The sequence below is a fragment of the Ochotona princeps genome, chromosome 16 (genome assembly GCF_030435755.1).
Source record: "Ochotona princeps isolate mOchPri1 chromosome 16, mOchPri1.hap1, whole genome shotgun sequence".
Lineage (NCBI taxonomy): Eukaryota > Metazoa > Chordata > Mammalia > Lagomorpha > Ochotonidae > Ochotona > Ochotona princeps.
This window is the reverse complement of record NC_080847.1, coordinates 28,929,150-28,948,964: the sequence shown is the minus strand read 5'-3', so window position 1 is coordinate 28,948,964 and position 19,815 is coordinate 28,929,150. Positions and strand designations below refer to the sequence as shown.

At 45.9% G+C, this 19,815-nt stretch overlaps 1 long non-coding RNA gene across 1 annotated transcript in view; it reads left to right on the top strand.

Moving 5' to 3' along the window:
- The first annotated feature begins 2,224 nt into the window (after nucleotides 1-2,224).
- The window catches only part of LOC131482218 (uncharacterized), a 35,166-nt gene continuing 17,575 nt past the window's right edge, over nucleotides 2,225-19,815 (top strand). The window contains exon 1 of the long non-coding RNA XR_009246813.1: nucleotides 2,225-2,357. This is a non-coding gene — a long non-coding RNA (uncharacterized LOC131482218). The remainder of the gene's footprint in view (nucleotides 2,358-19,815) is intronic.

Genomic DNA, 19,815 nt, shown 5'->3' with positions numbered 1-19,815 from the left:
GCTCAACAGCAAAGAGAGGCCTCCTCCCTTCTCCCCAGAGAAAGAGAAAATGAGAGGAAGGAAGGAAGGGAAGAAGAAAGGAAGGAAGGAAGGAAGGAAGGAAGGAAGGAAGGAAGGAAGGAAGGAAGGAAGGAAGGAAGAGAAAGAAAGAAAGAAAGAAAGAAAGAAAGAAAGAAAGAAAGAAAGAAAGAAAGAAAGAAAGAAAGAAAGAAAGAAAGAAAGAAAAAGCAAGCAAGCAAAGATGGTCAGGCATGATGGTTCAGTGACTAAATCCTCACTTTGAAAGCGCCGGAATCCTATATGGGCACCTGCTTGTGTCCCAGTTTGTGTCCCATTCAGCTCCCTTCTTATGACCTGAGAAAGCAGTAGAGGTTGGTACAAATCTTTGGTTCACTGCACAGCATGGAAGATTCAAAAGCAGCTCCTGGGTCCTGGCTTCATATTGGCTCAGCATCAGCCATTGCGGTCATCTGGAGAGTGAACCAGCAGATGGAAGATCTTTCTCTCTGTCTCTCATCTCTGTAAATTTGATCTGCCTTTTCAATAAAAATAAACAATCCTTGAAAGAACTGAATCATGTGTTCCTCCCACTTCCTCCACACCTTAATCTGCCTCACCTTAATAAGAGACCCACATAGGTGTGCATCCCCCTCAACTCTGTAAATATTAAAAATAAATTAAAATAGCATGGCTCTCCAGCCTATGCCTAAGCTGGTCATCCTTGTGGCTTCTTGTCACTGTTAAGGCCCCTTGCCTTCCTCTTATGTGTCTTCAAGAAGCCACCCTGAGGCATTTTTGAAGTGATTGGAAATCATTTGATGAAAGAAAGTTAAAGCCCCTTTTCTCCTTCTAAATGCATAAAAAAGGAGGCCAAGGGAGGAGGAATACACGGCAAGGCCTCAAGGAAAGCGTAGGTTGGAGCACACTTAGGTCTCTAGTGCTCCACTCTCTGCTTCTGGATTGGTGGGTGTAGGCAGGGGAAAGGGTGGGAGCAGAGAGCTGGACTTCCCTTCCAGGAGACCCTTTGGTTTCCCTACCTTCCTGTTGCTCTTCCTCAGACTATATTGCAATGGCAATCCAATTCAGTGAGCTTTCACCATGGCTGATTACATGGCCACATCACCATGCATTTTTCATGTCTCTATAGTTCATTTGCTTCTAATGCCAACTGAAAATGTACAATTATAATTTTATCAACTAATTACTCTTTGTCAAAATTTCTTGCATAAGCATTACAAAATGTAAATAATAAAACACTTGAGTATTTTATCAATGCATTCTTTACTTTTACTTGGAAAAACTGATCTACAGAGAAAGAAGGCAAAACAGAAAGATCTTCCATCTACTGGTTCACTCCCCTGCTGCAATGGTTGGAGCTGAGCTGATCCAAAGCAAAGAGCCTGGAGCTAGGAGTTCCTTCCTGGTCACCTACATGGGTGTAAGGGCCATCTTCTACCCTGGGCCATCTTCTGCTGCTTTCCCAGGTCATAAGCAGGGAGCTGGGTCAAAAATGGAAACCCAGGATTTGAACCAGCAACCAAATGGGAGGCTGACGTTGAAGATGGAGGCTTACCATACTACACCACATCACTATCCCCTTGATGATGCATTTTAAGCCTCTTCGATTCTTATTTGTTAAAAGAGGGAGGTGGCTTTAATGCAGAACTTTGGAGTTACTCATGTATGATCTGAGAGTCATCTTTCTGGGTTTGATCCTACATAGGTGTGTCAGCCACTCTTGGAATTCACACCACGCATGATGGACACAAGGTCTGACTGTGAGCTTTGGCCAGGCCCCGCAGGTATCTCATTTTCTCTTCCTGCTCCTTGCTATGATGGAGCCAGAATCTCATCGAGTTGGATGATTAATGTGACTAATCAGCAAAGGCAAGGAGGCGCCTAAAAAGCTGTGTGCCTGTGTAGATAGGAGATGCTTTTGAGGTTTTCTGGCTTCATGGACAGAGGAATGAGGGGCATACACCTTATCAGAAGAGGCTCTTCCCTGCCTCCCAGTCCCTGCCACATCACTCGTTTGCATTGTCTTTGTAGCCTTACTTTTGCTGTGACATCCTTAGGTTGTGTTTTCTGACTTGTTAACACCTATCTCCTCACTAGAACGACAAGCCAGAATTTTTTCTCCCTTAGCTGGGTCTTCTACACTCTCTCTGACCTGGAGGTGTTCCACGTGTAGTCATGGAGACCCACCAGGAAGTGAGTTCATAAAAGGGTTGCTCAGGTCATCATCTGGGAGTTTGGTTGTGGCTGACTCTTTCAGGAATCAAAGGAACCCAGAGAACAGCAGCAGCAGCAGATGCCACTTAAGTGTCAAGTCAGCTCCGCACCCTGATTCCTCACCTGTAAGATGGTTTGAGAGTATTTATTGAACAGCATTGTTTATCTGTTCTGGAGAGACATGGGTGACTAAGACTAGTCGCCAGCAGACCTGAGACAGGTGTCCCTGCTCTGAGGCTCACCAATGAGCCTTCAAGACCACAGTTTGGGGCTGCTCCCTGGCAAGTGAGACCTGACAGGACACGGGAAGTGCTGGAGGTTGCCGGGAAGGGGTGCCAAGGAGCTAAGAGGAGCGAATCTTATGTGGGGAGGCCAGGTGCATCTATGCTGGAGCGTCTGTGACAGGGTGGGATGTGTGGAACATGCCAGGGCGCCAGAGCCAAGGGTTGGATATCTAAGGCTCATTCATGACTTTCACTGTTTCAATAACTATTTGTCAATGGCTTCTGATATATAAAGAATGACTCTCAGCACTGGAGACACAGTGACAAAAAAACCAGATGGATTCCCTGCCCCGGAGAAAATCTATCTAGATAGAAACATCAATGAGCAGAAAGGGTAGATTATTGTGTTGCAAATTGATGAAAAAAACTATGAAAATAGTTACCCACAGAATAGGATGAGGAGGTGTCTCACAGTGTATGTATTGTGGGGGCAACCAGGCCTCTATAAGACTTGAAAGAAAGGGAGGAGATTTGAGCATAGTGCTCATATACACTGAAGCCTTGATAGACCAATTAATCAACTAGTGGTGATGATGGTGGTGGTGGTAGTGATGTACTACTGCTGTTGATGCTGGTGGTGGTAGGGCGGCCATGGTAAGTTTGCAGTTGTGGTGATGATGGTGGTGATGAGGATGGTGATGGTGATGGTGTTGGTGATGAAGGTCGTAATGGAGGGCAGCTTTCTTCCCCTTTTCCCACCCATGCCTCCTCCAACCATTGGCCAGGCTGGATGAAACACAGCCATTTCTGGCTCCCCCAAAAAGGTGCACAAGCGGTGGCCAACTCTTTTGGAAATTCATCTTCCAAAAATTGCTTTCCATCCATTTTCCTCCAATTCTGTTTTATTTATTACCTCGCAGGGAGCAGATGGAGCCATTTTTCCTCAGAGCTGCTTGAAAGAGACGCATTGCAATTGTGCAGCCGGCTCAGGGGCTGATTTACGGGCTGTGTGCCACAGGAGCCAGGCCCAATGCCCTCACTCGTGGCTGCAGCTGGCAGAGTGTGAAACTGTCGGGGCTGTGTCTCTGTGGACTGCCTTTCTGGGATGGATGGCACGGGCGCTGACTTCTCACCTGGTCAAAAATGCCTCTTCCTCTCCCATCTGATATTGGTGTTAGTCTCTACCCCAAGGCCTCTTACTATGGGCTCACTCCAGGGAACTGGAGGAAGAGAAGATGTTTCTCAAGACAGAGGCAATTTCCTACTGCCAAAGGAAGCACTCAGCCACATCTTTAATCATCTGAGTATTGCAAGAGCTGCTCAGTTGGGTCATTTAGGAGTTATTACAGAAGCTAATTTGTTCTTTGACATTTTCTATTGAATTTTCCATTCTCTCATTCAAACTTGAAAAGATTATGACCCCATAATGTGGCCTACTAATTCACATTATAAGTACAAATTGGACCAAAATTCTTTATCTTTTCTGCTTGCTTACAGAGTGACTAGGGGCTGGTTTTTGAAATTCTTTTTGCTGTACTGTCCACATCTGTAAAAGGGGTGATTCATAGCGTCTGTCTCACAGGACCACAGTGAGGAATAAATGAAGCAAGGCATGTGGCATGCTTAGCTCTGTATTGAGTATATAGTGATTATTCAAGAAATACTGCATATTCATGGTCTTATTAAAGATATTTGTGGGGTGATCATTTAGCCTAGTGGTTAACAAACCAGTTCAGATGCCTGCTCCCCATATTGGAATAGTTGGGTTGGATTTTCAGTTCTGGCTCTAGACTCCAGCAGCAGTGATGACTCAAATAGTTGGGATTCTGCCTCTCACAGCTTGAGTCCCTAGTTTCTAGCTTTGGTCAACGTCGGGACCTTTGCAAGTATTCAGAGGAGTGAGTCAGCAGATAAGAGAATACTCATCTTTCTCTCTGTCTCTCCAACAAATAAATTTTTAAAATACGATGTGTGTCTTTCCTTTTCAAAGTGTTTTCCTTTGTTAATTTTGCTGTGATTTGAAATCTGAAGTCCAGCTGAGTTTCTACCCAGGAGACTTAGAGAAGTTATTTTGCACAGTTTGGATCTCATGCTTGCTAACTGCAGCATGTGGATAACCGCTACCTCCAAGGGCTCTTGAAAGAAATAAAACATTATCTATAGATATTTCTCATGGAAGTCAAAACTCTGCATAAAGAGGTTGGCCCTTGTCTTCTGTGTATAAACAAGACTTGTATTTTCTTGCTACTTGAATCTGTTGCAGAACAGAGACACATACTACCAACTTACAATTCTTTATCCTAAGTCTTAGAGGCCCAGGAGCTTTGGATGGCAGGGGCAGAGTTGAGCCTCCTGTCATGCCTAGACACCTCCCCAGAATAGGTTCTAAGGGAGTTCAGTCTGGGGCTCAACTAGGTTTAAATCATTTCCTTATATTTGGGGCACATACAGGGATTCAGCACTTAGAGTCCAAAATCTAGAGTCTTGGCTCCTCCAAGATTGAACATCTTTGCCTTCCTGGTTTATTTCCCTGGTAGAGCCTCCTGGATTCTCCTAGATTTCTCCCCACTTTATTCTCCAGAATTTTTTTTTTTCTTTTGGTATGTGCGAGCTGACTGATGCCAGACCCAAGAGAAACCTACAGAGGACTTAATTCTACATCTTCAATGATCTGGGCAAGGTGGAGAACAGTATTATGCCAAGAGAACACAATGCACTTGTTTGGGCATCCCCAATGCTGCTTCAATATTCCGTCTCTTCTGCTGTCTTCTCACAGTAATACTCTCATGGGGTTGGGGATGCAGGAGTTAGAATCTGGAGGTTTAGGAGGTTCCTTTCATGACATCTTTGTGAAAAAGCTTCACTGTGACTTTAGGCAACAACTAAGACACAGAAGACATTCTAGGTGAATATACTGTTGTGCAGTGATGGCCAAACTTTATTGCCTTCCCATGATACTTCAGGCAAATGATGATCTGGCTACAGTCTACGGTAGATCTGCCTTCTTCCTGACTTAACCATAAGTACTGAGAAAATATTGAGGACTGGTGGTTAGCTGGTTTCTGTGCTGGATGGCAGGTCTGGGTCCCTCTGTCCAAGTAGTTCCCTGAAGTCATATAGAGCCCCAATTCTCACCAGTAGCTATGTCTATACCCTATCCCCATCACCTTTGAGTTGGCTTCCTCCCTAAGCACACTTGGCTTGCTCCCATGGGTCTCAGAGTAAAATGTGGGAGGGTATACAGGTATTTGAGGATTGTTCTCTAACTGGTGCTGGAAGCAAATGGTTCCAAGGCGTATTTAATAAACACACATATAGGGCATTCTACATTGAAAGCACTATTCTTACACTTCTCAAAGAGAACCACACTGAGGAATCAGGACACTGTTTGATAGCTCTGTTGCTCACATCATTTTGGAGACTGAGGAAACCATGGTACAAGTGGAAGTGCAGGGAATTGTTCCTCTCTGCCTCTGCCTCCTACCCCCATGCCTGAAGCCTCTGACATGTTCAGTGGAGCAATTTTTTCATCCTGAATCCCAAGAGCTGGCCCTTGAGAGCCCCTTGCTTTTGACACCTGATGGGCAGTTTCTTTGGCGCTGAAACCACTCAGGGTTCTAGAGTGGGTGCCCACCAACAGTCATTGGAGAGGTCAGGCTTCAGCTGGACATAGGCAGCCATCCTACTACCCTTGACCTCAGTGGCATGAGGTACATCTGGCTTCTCCACCAGGATCCACTTGATTTTTCCTGGCTAGTTCCTCCTTAGGATTTCTGTTGACTTTTCTTTTAAACAATTTCTTGAATTTCATTCAAGGTCAAGGAGGATGCTGATATAAATACATCACTCGGGGAGGGGGAGTAGCCCCACCCTAATCAGATTTGAGCAGAGACAGGATCAAAATTAACCTTCATTTGAATATGTAAACAAACAGGGCACTGGGTAATTTCCAGCTGCCCTTGGCTTGAGTCGTCAAAGAGCAGCAGAAAGTGATTCATCTGCCAGGTCTTTTTACAGCCAGGAAAACTTTATTCTTAAAGGCTTTTTACACTTGAATAAGTGCTAAATAATCATAATGGACCCTGACTGAAAGCAACTATTGCAACGGTAAGGGTGTCAGCCCAGGCTGGATGAAGAACTGGGAAGTTCTTCAGGGAGTGAGGGGAAGACAAAATCTGGGTTGATGAATGCTGGCATTCTGAATAAAATCACTCCATGCCTTCACCTAGGTCAAGAAACGACATTGTTTTCCTGAGCTGCGGTGACAGCGAGGTGACAAAGATTAATAGCTTGGTATTGACTGAGCAACTTGGAGTTCCTTATCTCTGTCAAGTCAAGGCTGTGTCCAAGGGCTGAAAGTGTTATTAGACTTATAATTGCAAAGACATTTAAAGGGTTTCCCCTTAAGGGACTATGAAATCCAATAAACCTTTCACAGAACCTCAAGCGCTCGCCTGCCAAGCCCCGTCTGGGAGAGCCGCATGCTCCCAGCCCTTCGCCGGAAAACCTTGGAGCCGCCAACATTGAATAATGTTTGATTTATGAAGTTGGTTTTGAATTTGTATCAGTTGTTTTATTAAAAATATATGAAAGGAAGTTTTAAATATGAGCAAACCCTGTAGGTGCTTGTCTGCACCACACCACCCGCCTGCCTGCCCGTCCATCTGCCTGAGTCCAGCCATCTTCCTGGCTTTGGAGCTGGGACCTTGGTGGGGGTGGGCAGGGGAGGGAGGGAGGGAGGTGGAGAGAGGGCAGCTGCATGGCAAGTGGGTGGAGTTAATCTGCTTTGTCAGGCAGCATGAAGCCTCAACTTCTCACCTGGGATTTACCCAAGAAGGCAGAGGGCCATAGCAACCCGGGGACAAATGTGCAAGGAGTCAGTGGGTTAGCTTTGTCCTCTGTACAGTGGCCTGAGAACACTCATCAGCATGCAGGATTTACTTGTCAGTTAGCCACCTAACCAGTATGTCCCCCTCCAGAAAAGACACTCCTGCTTCCTTCCAGGAAGGTCCCAGCACTGGAGTGGGAGGCAGGGCTGGGGCTAATTAGTAAGAAGTCACTTTTGGGTTCTGGATAGGGGGCTAGAGGAGTACAGAACAGTGAATGGGTCTTGGTTTCTACTCTTGTTGGATGAAGGGTTGGGCTAGCTCCCCCTACAGTCATCTTTCATTTCTGAGACCTGTGGGAAGAACCTACCCACAGGGCAAGACCCCCAGGCCTGGAGATGGTTGCTCCCTGTGGGCAGAGAGAAGCACCCTCATGAGAAAGTCGGGGCCCAGAGAGTAGAATGGTGGGAGATAAACTGAAGCCAAGGCTTGCTGGTATGCTTGACAGAGGACAGAGACTTTGGACCTGGGGCACAACCGTGGGACAGTCCCAAACTAGGTATCCCAACATGTCAATCCTCCTCAAGGTGCAGAAGCACCTGCCCTCTGCTGCTCCACGCCCATGCTGTCATGAGGAGCCTGCAGATGTGCTCACTGCTTCTCCCTGAGACCTCCATGCAGTGAGGAGGGGCAGCATCTCAGGGGCACCCCTGTCCCTTTGTGCCTTGACTGCTTGTGTCCATCTCCCCACTGTCCTCACCAGCCACACAGTTAGTGCTTAGTAAATGGTCATTCAGTGAGTGCCTGACTGAATGCCACCCAGCCATCTTCACTTGCCTCCAGGGTGATCAGCCAGCCTGGGACTCTGTCAGAGGGCTGTGGTTGCTTGCCAACATTGATGGGGGCTTATTTCAAGTGTGGTCTGGAGCTTCCCTATGTGTAGAAGCTTTTGGAGATCCTAGAGTGATCTCCTATGTGCTGGAGAGCTTGGTGAGGAGGCTGGAGGGGGGTGGGGGATGACAGGCTGTGCTGGGGTAATCTTTCCCTTGATCTCTCTCTGTCCTTGCAGTGAGAACCTTTAGGACACCTTAGGGCTCCCATCACACTCTAGCTCCTGCTCCTGCACACCTTTGATACTTTCATGAAGAATGTTCTTACAGTGAATGAAAGCTATTTATCAACCGTACTCCCTCCCATCCTATTACCACCATCCATGGGATCTTGGGGGCACAGCCTTCCAGGAAGCTGCAAGCATTTTCAGCTAGTATCCTGCTTAGAACCACAGTGTGGTATTGTACCATCTTCCTCTTCTAGCTCTGTTCTCAAGTTATAAACCCATCACCACCAGTCTCCTGACACCGTGACCTCACATGACCTTGTGCTTACCCTCAAGACAGTTAAGCGACCTCCACTAGACTCTTTTTGTACAGTTACATAGCCTGGTAGACTTGGCATCACATTATAGCTCTGCCACTTAATAGCTTGATTAAGCTATCTCGATCTTCTTGTCTATAGAATGGGACTACATGGTAAGCTCTGCCATAGGGGGTTGTCTTGGGAATGCTGGGTGCTAAAATATCCAACATCAACTAAATGCTTGCAACATATCAATTAATGTGAAATCCTCTGAAGTCATGCTATTGTCATCCCCAGGATACTTTCAGAGTGAGAAGACTCCAAGCCACTGTGTGCTTGTGGCCATGGCCGTGGCAAGGCTTGGGCTAGGTCTGATGCAACCTTCGTCTTCTTTCAAAGTGCATGATGGCCACCTCTTGGTCCAAACCCAAATGCTCAACTCAGGGGGTTGGGTTGAGTGCTTGGCTTTGAGAGCAGTAAGTAAACCTTCCCAGTGTCCAGCAGGGATCTCTGACTTAGTTGACATGTACTTCCTAAGGCTTCTCACCTGGGAGGCCCCTCTGCAGGGTTGAGGCTCAGAGTTTAATCCAGACAGTGGCATAGAAGGAAACACAGCTGCTCCTACCTTTGGGGGACTGACCTGGTGGACGAGTGTCTCAGACAGTGGAGGGCTGTCCTGGGTGGCTGGTATGGGATTTCACAGCGTGAAGGACTGCTCCAGATAGCAGAGTAGCACCCTGGAGGTGGAGGCCTTTCTGAGCGGTAGACCAGAGCTGAGTGTCATGGCAGAGGGTACAGAATGCTAAGCCAGTTAACACCCAGGTTTGGAACTCAAGGTTTGAGTGTTTCTTCCAAGAATGCCCCTATGGAATCTACCTCTGGGTCTCTATGCCTTTCCCAACATAGGGAGAAGAATGTGTCTTCCTAGAAGCAAAACCAGGCCAAAGCTATAGACACAATGCATCCGAGCAGGGCCACACAGCAGGCAGCTGTGTGCAGGGAAGGGACTGCACATACACCTGAATTCTGAGGCGAAGACAGAACCCTTGAGCTGAACAGACCTCCAGGAGACAGGAGGATGAACAAGAGTTGCCCCCTAGCCCCTCCTCTCAGTGTGGACTTTGTATCCTCCACCTTGGCTGGCAAAGGTGGGCAGCCATGTTCATCATAAAATGAAAAGCATGACAAGTATGTGACAAGGACCTCCCTCCTCTGAATGAGTCTCTGTCCTCACTCCACAAAACCTGTCTGTTTCTAAAACAGTTCTCAAGGCATCCTCCAATTCACCCTTCCCAATCTTTCAGCCCTTCCTGTACACACCACTGATCTGGGCACCCAGCTTCCTGGCCTCCTCATTAACTCCTCTGCATGTACAGGATCAAAGTGTTCCTTCCTGTACCACACACGCCCTGGCACACATCAGGTGCTCATGCTCTTGGCAGGAATTAGCTGGGCATGGCATTTCATCTCAGCACCAGGATCCTGCCAATCTTCATCCCACCTGCCTAAATACACATTAATTTAAGGCAGGCCCTGAGTGTCCATGGGTGTCTGGTTACTGTAAGTTGCTATCTTGCTCTTGCTTGCCCACTAGCTGTTTCACACTGACTCAGTCTTTTGTAGAGTTGAGCAAGGGTGGCACAGAATTCATGGGACATAGGCTGTTGGCAAGTTTGTTTTGAAGGCAGGTTTTTAACTGGCTCTAACCACACCTACTGAAATGCTGTCTCTACACTTGAGTGGAAGTTTTCATTCTGGTGCCGGCACAGTGGCTCAACAGTGGCATCCCATATGGGTTCCAATTCATGTCCCAACTACTTCACATCTAGCTCCTTGATTATGGCCTGGGAAAGTAGCGAAGAATGGCTCAAGTCCTTGGGACCCTGCACCCATGTGGGATATCCAGAAGAACCTCTTGACTCCTGGTTTTGGATCAGCTCAGCTCCAGCCAATGTAGCCATTTGCAGAGTGAACCCTAAGATGGAAGATCTTTCTCTCTTTCTCTCTTTCCCTCTGTAAATTTGTCTTTCCAATAAAAAAAAAATCTGTCTTTTTAAGGGAAAAAAGAATGACATTTCAATTCTGCTGGAGAGAGCTGTACCTGGAGAGGGTAAAGGACAGAGAGATAGATCACCCAGCTCCACCAAGTGACTCACAAGTTGGTGGCATGTTCAGGTCACCTAGCCTCCTTTGTCTCAAGTAAACTCAAAGCAGGTGTCAACAAGATACACAGCACTCACACTCCACCAGGCCAAGTAGAGAATGAAGCATGCCTTGTGGAGGTTTCACTGTCCTCTGTGTGTTTCCCTGGTGATTTTCTAGACATCGATAAACTTCTCTGCTCAACTAGCCCAAGATGCTATACCAGTGGTGAAGTTAACTGTAACTGGAGTGAAATGATTGGGAGTTGCTGAAGCAATTGATAGGAACCCAAACCAAACAGATCTGAGCCAACAGGCAGACTGAGTGACCCATGAAACACCTAACTTCTAACCTAGGAGGTGTGTTAGACACAACAAAATGTGAAGCTTCAAACAACTTCAGAGCCTCATGTCCCCTCACCTCTCCCAATTCCCTTGCCTCTGGGTCCACTCTTTCCAAGCAAGCGGATTCCAAGGAGTACCACTGGCAACCCCTGCTTTGCTTAGTTGTTCTGGTAAAATTCCGATGGTTGAGTTTCACTGGACTCATTCAGGCCACATGACCAGCCCTGGACCAATTAACAAGCATGGCAGGACAAGCATACTGATTGGTCAAAATTTGCTCATGTGGCCAACCCTGCAGCTGAGTGAATGCCCAGTAACTTAGCATTAGACCCAGGCAGGTAGCAAAGTTAATGTCCTAAACAAGTGTATACTTGTAATCTCATGAAAAAAAGATGTAATGGAGACCAGAGTACCAGGGATCAGGGAAAAAGCTGCAGTGTGCATCTCTACTCCCAAATGAAAGTAGACCCCCAATGAAACTGTTAACATACCGTGACAACAACATACTGGACACTCTACAATTGCTTACAGCCATAATATCATGACACATGTAGAAAGAAGAATGCTAGGGTCGAAACTACACCTGAAGGAATATATTACTGTAAAATACAGAGCTTAATAGGAAGGGGAGTAAGGGGATAGGGAAAAGGGAGGGAAAGGGGGTAAGCCTTACACCTACAAAGCTATAAAATGGAAAATATATGTGTACATATATTTACTTATATAATACATTTACATAAATACATAATACATATATTATATGTAATACATATTATATGTGTGTTTATATGTATGTATTCATGTATACATTTATATATACACACATACATACATATATATATACATATGTGTATATATGCGTATATATATAAGAGCAGACATAGGAACTTTTTACCTGCCCTTGGTTTTATCATTTTTTTTGCTACTTGGAGACCTTGTGTCTCTTCTCTGCTTTCCTTCCCTTCACTCCTTACCTCCTCAGGCCTACTTTTAAAGTTGTTGTCTGTGGGTCTTAAAGTTTCTATTAAAGTTATTGTCTGTGGGTCTTAAAGTTTCTATTAAAGTTGTTGTCTGTGGGTCTTAAAGTTTCTATTAAAGTTGTTGTCTGTGGGTCTTAAGGTTTCTATTATGTCAGCAGCTCCCCTCCTCTCCCTGGTTTTTTTTTAAGATTTTGTTTCTATTTGAAAGACATAATGCATATGAAAAGACAAAAGGAGAGACACGGGGGGGGGGGATCGTCTATCTGCTGGCTCACTTCCCAAATGACCACAACTACAGAGTTAAGCTGAACTAAAACCAGGAGCCAGGAGCTTCTTCCAGGTCTCCCATGTGCTTGCAGCATCCCAAGGACTTGAACCATCCTCTGCTTCTTTCCCAGGCCATAAACAGAAAGCTGGATTGGACGTGGAGCAGCCAGGACATAAACTGGCACCCATATGGGATGCTGACACTTGCAGATGGAGGATTAGCTTGTTGAACCACTGTACCATGCAACCTCTTCCTCTTTTTGTGCCTGGGTGTGCACTACAGAAGGGGTTAGAAGTGATGGGCCCCATGGTTCCTTTCAGATCCTGATTGCTACATTTAGTTTTCCTCTCGGTGAATACTCAGTCAAAGCACTGTCTCTCTAGGATCTGCCCAAGTTCTGAGTCTGGCTGTTCATACCTGTGTTGGTCTCTCTCTCACTGCAGGGGATCTGCATGTGCAGGATTCATCCTGGTTCTCTGGGAACATTTTACCAACAGTAGATACATAACAGGCTCCCGTGTGAATGAAGAGAGACCTAAATTAACCTTCCTGTGTCAAAGGATAAAGAAATGCCCAAACACAATAATCAAATTGCAGGCTACTATAATTTTTTTTTCTCTGAACACAGGGATACCTTAATCATAGGCTGCCTGACAACGGAGTGTCAGCACAGCAATGGCCAAACCATGAGCCGTCACAAATTTGACTAAATCCGTGTTGCACCAATTACAATTTGAACACTAGCTACTTGTATCTCCTGGCTTCATTCTGCTGCCAGCATTCCACCACAGGTGGCAAAGTCCTATGAGGCAATTTGCTCATCACAGAGTGATTACAAAATTTATGTTTCAACCTTTAACTCACCACACGTGGCCTGCCATGGGTAAGATGAGGGTCTCCTTTCGGGTCTCTGGCATATTGCTGTGGCTTCATGTACGGCCTCAGAAAATAGCAGGGTTAATTTGGATGGTTGAGACCTTCTGCGCTTGCACTTCTGGCCAAGGCACTCCTCCGGCCCACCCCCTTCTCCCGCCCACACCAACCCTGATGCGGCCTTGCGTGGGCCTGCGGAATCTGTATGAGTGCCCATGCACTCAGAGTCCTGACAGTGGTGATCTAGGGACTGACAGGGAGGGAGGGCACTACTGAGGCTGGCTGACATGGGCACATTTGGCGACAGGCTGTGATCACACTGCAGGTGGCCGGACAGCCTTCTTGGCTCATGCATATGCATTATGCCAGCTCTGGGGAGAAGGGAGCTGGCTGGCTTCCAGGAAGGACACCATATGGAAGGTGTGTGGGGGTTTTAATTTTTGTCCTAGACTTTACCAAAACAAAAGAAGTAAAAAAAGTTAAAAAAAAAAAAAAGGGAGAAAGGAAATGAAGAAAACTTAGAGACAGGATTAGATAAGGTTAACAATGAAAGGAGGCAGGAAGCTCGGTGTATGGCCCCAGCCTTTGCATCGATACAGAAACCAAGACACAAGACGCCAAGGAGGACAGCACAAGTCTCAAAGGGGAAGGGGCAGTCAAGGATCCCACCCTCACCCCACTCTTAAAGAACCTCAGTCTTTCATATGGGTGGCAAGGACCCACATACTTGAGCCATCATGGCTAGTTTTCGGGGTGGGCATCAGCAATAAGTTGGAGTTGGACATGGAGCCAGAACTTGAGCCCAAGACTCTGATACAGGTTATGGTCATCCATGTGCCCTCCTATCCACTGTGCCAAACCCACAGCTGTGTTTAGCTTCTTGAGGAGCTGTCTTCATGTTTTGCAATGTGATCGGGCCGTTTCACATACTCCCCAATAGTGTGCCATGGTTCCAATTTTCCCACATCCTTTGGCCATGTTTAAGTGGACAGTTCAATGGTGGCAGGTACAGTAGCATTACTGTCCAACCATTCTCTGACACTGTTACATCTTCCAAAGTCTTCAGCCACTTGGTTTGAATTTCTATTGTGACACTCCCAGTAATGTGCAGCCCAGGTTCCTGGAGACAGAAAAAGTATGATGACTTAGGGCTCTCTCAGTGACGTAGCAATGCAGAATTTTCATAGTTGACATTAGCCAGATGAAACTGGGCTGGGGAGGAAAATTCATGACCTCAGGTTCATGATAACAGTTGCTAATGCTCTGGAGTAGTCAGAGAAAACGTCCGAAAGTTGTGTGTGGGGAGAGGACGATAATCCAGGGTGTTCAAGAGGGTGAAAGAGACACACACAGTCTTATTGACATGTTGAACTGTTGCTTGAGTCTTGAAAAGATAAATGCCCATTCTCTTAGCCAAGTGATTCCAAACCTAGCACCCTATGGAACACTTATTAAATACAAAGATGCCCCGTGGATAACTTTGCCATTAGACATGCCTCGGGTCCCTAAATACTGATTCTGAGGCAACTGCTTTCCTTTTAGGAGCCTTAGCACCTGCCACAGGCTTCCTGAGCCAGAGGAGGCCCGCGCTAGAGAACACTGATGTACTCTTTCTGTTGCATTTTCTTGCTTTCTTTTTTTGTTCCTTTAGCGGACCTGATGAAGGTCATGTCATAAAGTGGATGTGTGTCATAATTGATAGAATCCTTCCCAGATGGAGGAGGCAATTGGGGAAACAAGTGCTTGGTTTAGTAATTTCAAAAGTCCTGATTTGTCAAAGCCAAGAACAACCTTGTAATAATAAAGGAGAAAAATTGCTTGAAATTCCAAAGGGAGCCATGATTTAGTGATCGTCCCAAAGGAAAATTAGGGTCTGTGTATGATGGCTTCTCTTCTTCCTGCTGCCTCCTGAGAGACGATTATTCATTTGTAATTTATTAGCTAATTATGCATCGGTAAAGGATCATGAATCACTTCATTTAGATGATAACAATTAGCAAGGGCTTTTCTTGCTGTTGGGTTTCTGGGTGTGTTTAGATAACATAGATACTACCAGGGCCAGCATTCCTCAAGGAGGAGTTAGGCCTTTTGCCCTGCCCCTGCCCAGCTAGCATTTTCTGATCTTGGTTCTCTCCTTCCAGGCTCTGAAAATCTTACATTCCTGGACCCCACCTACTTGCATGCAGGTAGAGAAATTTCAGACCATGAACTTGGAGCCACCGGCTGCTTTGTTTGCTCTTGACTCCCCAGAGGACTGGGGAAATGCCAACCAGCCTTTAGAGCCTGGCGACTTGACTGCTCCCAGTTTAAGCACTGAATGCATGCACATAGATACAGGCTCCAGGATTCTCTATGCACCATAGTATTTCCTAGCAAAGAACAGAAGACAGCCTTCATGTCCAAGAAGAGGAGAACAGATAAATAAAATGTGATTTATTCCCCAGTTGAAAGAGATGCAAATGACCTAGATCTCTGTATGTCAACATGGATAGTAGCAGGTGATGGAGTAATATATAGAGTAAGATTCCACTTACACCATCACATTAATATAAAGTAGTGGAATGTATTGCATGTGAAACTCTGATTCTGGTACAACATGAAAGAGGTCCAGGGTCATGCAAGAAATTTTTGGCTCACAAACATCAGAGCAGTGTAAAAATCCTTTGGTCTCTTACTTTGCAATACTGACTTCTTAACAGAGTGGGAGATGGAGTTAGGAGGATGACCAAGGAGATTGCATCTGTGTCTAGATGTTCTAATGTTAAGAAATGCTTTTGAGGGTCTGCATGGCACCTAGTGGCTAAAGTCCTCACCTTGCATGTGCCAGGATCCCATATGGGCACCAACTTGTATCCTGGCTGCTTCACTTCCCTTCCAGCTCCCTTTTTGTGGCCTGGGAAAGCAGTCAAGGAGAGCCCGAAGCCTTGGGACCCTGCACCCACATGGGAGACCTAGAAGAAGCTTTTGGCTCCTGGCTTCAAATCACCATTGTGAGCCCTGTGTCTCTCTGTCTCTCCTTCTCTCTGTAAATCTGACCTTTGGACCTGGCACAATGGCTCAATTTGCTAATCCTCCCCATCAAGTATGGGGATCCCATATAGACACTGGTTCATGTCCCAGCTACTCTACTTTAGATCTAGCTTTCCACTTAGGACCTGAGAAAGCAGTGAAAGATGACTCAAAGCCTTGGGAATGTGCACCTGCAAGGAAGACCTGGAAGACTGGCTCAACTCCAGCTATTGCAGACATTCGGGGAGTGAACCAGCAGGTGGAAGACCTTTCTCTGTCTCTCCTCTCTGTAAAAAACATCAACATTTCCAACAAAAAATAAGTGATTTGAAAAAAAAGAGTTGATATAAAAAAAATTAGTGTTTTGGGAGGCAATTGTTAACACTGATGCCCTTACCTGTATCCGGTGCTCCGTTCTATACCCTGGAACCTCCTCCAGTCCACTGCTCCCTCTGCCTCTCCCCTTTGCCCCCTCACCTCTGCTCCTTCCTGTATTCTGAGACAGATTTTAATAAAGTTGCTGCATGTGGAAGAGGATTACAGATTCATCTGATTTCTGCTATTTGAAGTCCTGGGGGAACAAAAGCCTTGTTTAACTCAATTCATAACACTATTAATCCAACCATAAACCTTTCGATGACTTGAAAGGACGAAGGAGAATTCATTACAACCCTTCTCTAAGCGGAAAGTCCTGCCTCTCACATGCCAGCAGGTGAGACTCTCCAGGGCCCAGCTGTCTCTTCGAAGGTCGTTCTCAGATGCCAAGAGTTGCAATGCTGAGCAGCCTTAAAGATCTCGTGGTGGATCTCTCGCTCCTCTCCTCTTCCAGTTCACTCCTGCCAGGCGAGGCAACTGGGACCCAAGCAGCTTGTGTGAGTTGTTTGAGATCACCAAGCAAAGCAACAGGAACCTGAACTGACCCGGCTCTCCTGGCTCTATGTCAAGGGATCTATCTTTTGTCACAGCCATTTTAAGTGTTCTAGATTTATATTTAGTCATTCTACATCTGGAGGTCTAGTCCAAGGAAATAGTTATACATATGCAAAGAGCTATATGTTTGTCACAGCATAATTTACAATTTACTGCCTTGAAACATTCCAGATATGTACTATTGGGAAGAAAGCACTAATAATCACACAATGCATTGTTATGCAACTATTGAAAATATTTCAAAAGACTCAAAATCTACAACAACTGTAAATGTAACAGCAAATGTAACAACAACTGTAAATGTAACAGCAATGGGATAGAAATGGTAAATACCTGCATACAGCTATTCGACTACAACTTTATGAAAAACATATATACACAGGAAAAAAGACCAAGGGGGTTAAGTACGTTCTGCTGTAAGGCTTCATATTTAACAACATTTGGTCAAATATGCTGTGCATGATGATAATGGAATTAAGGTATATGGCTGTTTTCTGTTTCTGTCTTCCTAAATTTTATAATGCGCTGATATTTTTTAATGAACAGTTTTTGTTTTTTTCAAGAGTGGTTTCAGCTGTCAGTATGTATTCCGTCTGAATCAAACTCCCAGAGAGATTCACCTGGAAAGTGCTGGGAGGAGCCTTCTGGCTCCACAGCTGTAAGGAAAGGGACCCAGGCTTGGGTAGAGGGAGATGCTGGGCTGCAAGGGAGCCTTCAAGGCATCCAGGTGGGGGCTGAGGTTTAACAGAGTGTTTTATGAAGACCATACATCATCCAGTTGCTGGACTGCACAGTCAAGCTTGAGGGTCACAGAGCCTGGGGTTAGATCCTGTTTCCCTCACTTCAGCAAGCTGTGAGGACCGGGTTGTAGCTCTCTCCGACCCTGTCATATTTGCCTTATCTGTAACAATGTGATGATTCCTTTTCAATCTGCCAGGTGAACAGGTCAGGACTGGATTCCCTGTGCAGATCTTTATGGTGATGAACCCCAACATGAGGTCACGCTAACTCCAGCGCTTGCCAACCACCATCTCACTGAACCCAGATCTTCTTCAGCCAGTGTTTCCTTAATCTTTGCCTGGGGAAGAGCCATTCAGCCTCACCACTCAACTGAAGTCCAGGGCTTTGGGAAAAGACAGGCTCCTGAGTTCCTACCCATAGGCAGTATGCGCCTCATCCCTGGGCTTAGCTTCCCCAGGGTGAAGCCAGCCGTGGGTCGCCCCATTCCCTGACTGCAGCAAAAGTTCCTAAACTCTACAAAGAGATTCAGTACCACTCCAGCAGGCTGCAGTAGTCACCATTTCTTAAATTTTAGAGCTTCTAGCAGCCAGTCTACCTATGTATATGTATAGATTCTTTACATGTAGCTAAATGAGTTCTAGCATACGTACAACTGTGCCCTGTGCATCTGCTAGATACCCACCTGTTAATAGTGCATATAGAGATACTTGGTTTATTGGAGACACTGTAAATTTAAATTCTTTTAGATGCTACCATTAGTTCTTCCATCTCCTGGAGTTTTCTGTTCCGCTCTAATTCTTCATGTATTCATCATGCCTTGCATAGCCTCATAGCTCTTGATTAGCCTTCCCAGCTTCTTGCTGATGTATCAGTGCTATGAGGAACATCAGAAAATGCATCCTAGAGAAGATATCATCAGGATTAACCCCTAGAAAGAATCTTATGTGAAATCTCCAAATGCAATGTTTGCAGTCACTTGTGCCAGCGAGTTACAGGTGTGAGTTTTTATATTAGATTTCCACCATGGTCTCCATAGCCCCCGCTCCTGGCTCACCAGTCTCCACCTGCTGTGATACCATGCTAAGGCTGCACCATTGTCTGTACAACCTTTCTTCCACTTCTGGGTGGAGCAGGTTCTAGGATTAGGGAGACACCAGGTGTGCCATATAGCTAGGTTGTTGGTTGTGTGCTGATCTTGCTGGAACCTGCTGGCTGTTAGGTCTGAGGGTCACTCAGACCTATTTTTACCCGTACAATGCTGTAGTCAGTATTATTTTCCTGTGGGATCAATGCAATGCCATGAGTTCGGTCAGTCCCCACCAAGCTCAGCGCATGTGCAGCTCACTGTGGCACTTGGGAAAGTGGTGGATTTCACAACCCAGTCTGCCTCCTAGGGCCAAATTAGGCGCCAATTTGTTTAAACAGGCAAGGGCTATGGACAGGACTGTGCATGCACTGAACTGGGAGTGAACTCATTTCTGGCTCAGTGAACTGCAGCAATGTGGCATCCTGTAGGCTCCATCCAAGACAGGTCCAGGTAGCCCTCAGACCTGATGGCCAGCAGATTAAGAACTCTAGTAATGGCTCATTAGCAGAGAGCTGGATCAGAAGTGGAACAATGAAGACACAAAGCAGCACCTATATGAGAGGACAGGATTGTAGGCAGCTGCTTAATGTGCTACACCATGACCCTGGCCTCCATCACCCAAACATCTTCCTCCTATCTCACTTAATTCAGTAACCATTTATCAATCTTTCCCCCATGAAGTTAAGTGCAATGGTACTGATGCACACCTACCCCATTGTTATAATCAAGGCATGACTGGTCTTGTGTCTGGGAGTCAGATGTGACGTGATATATCCACTCCCCAGTGTGCTGGCGGGCAGGTT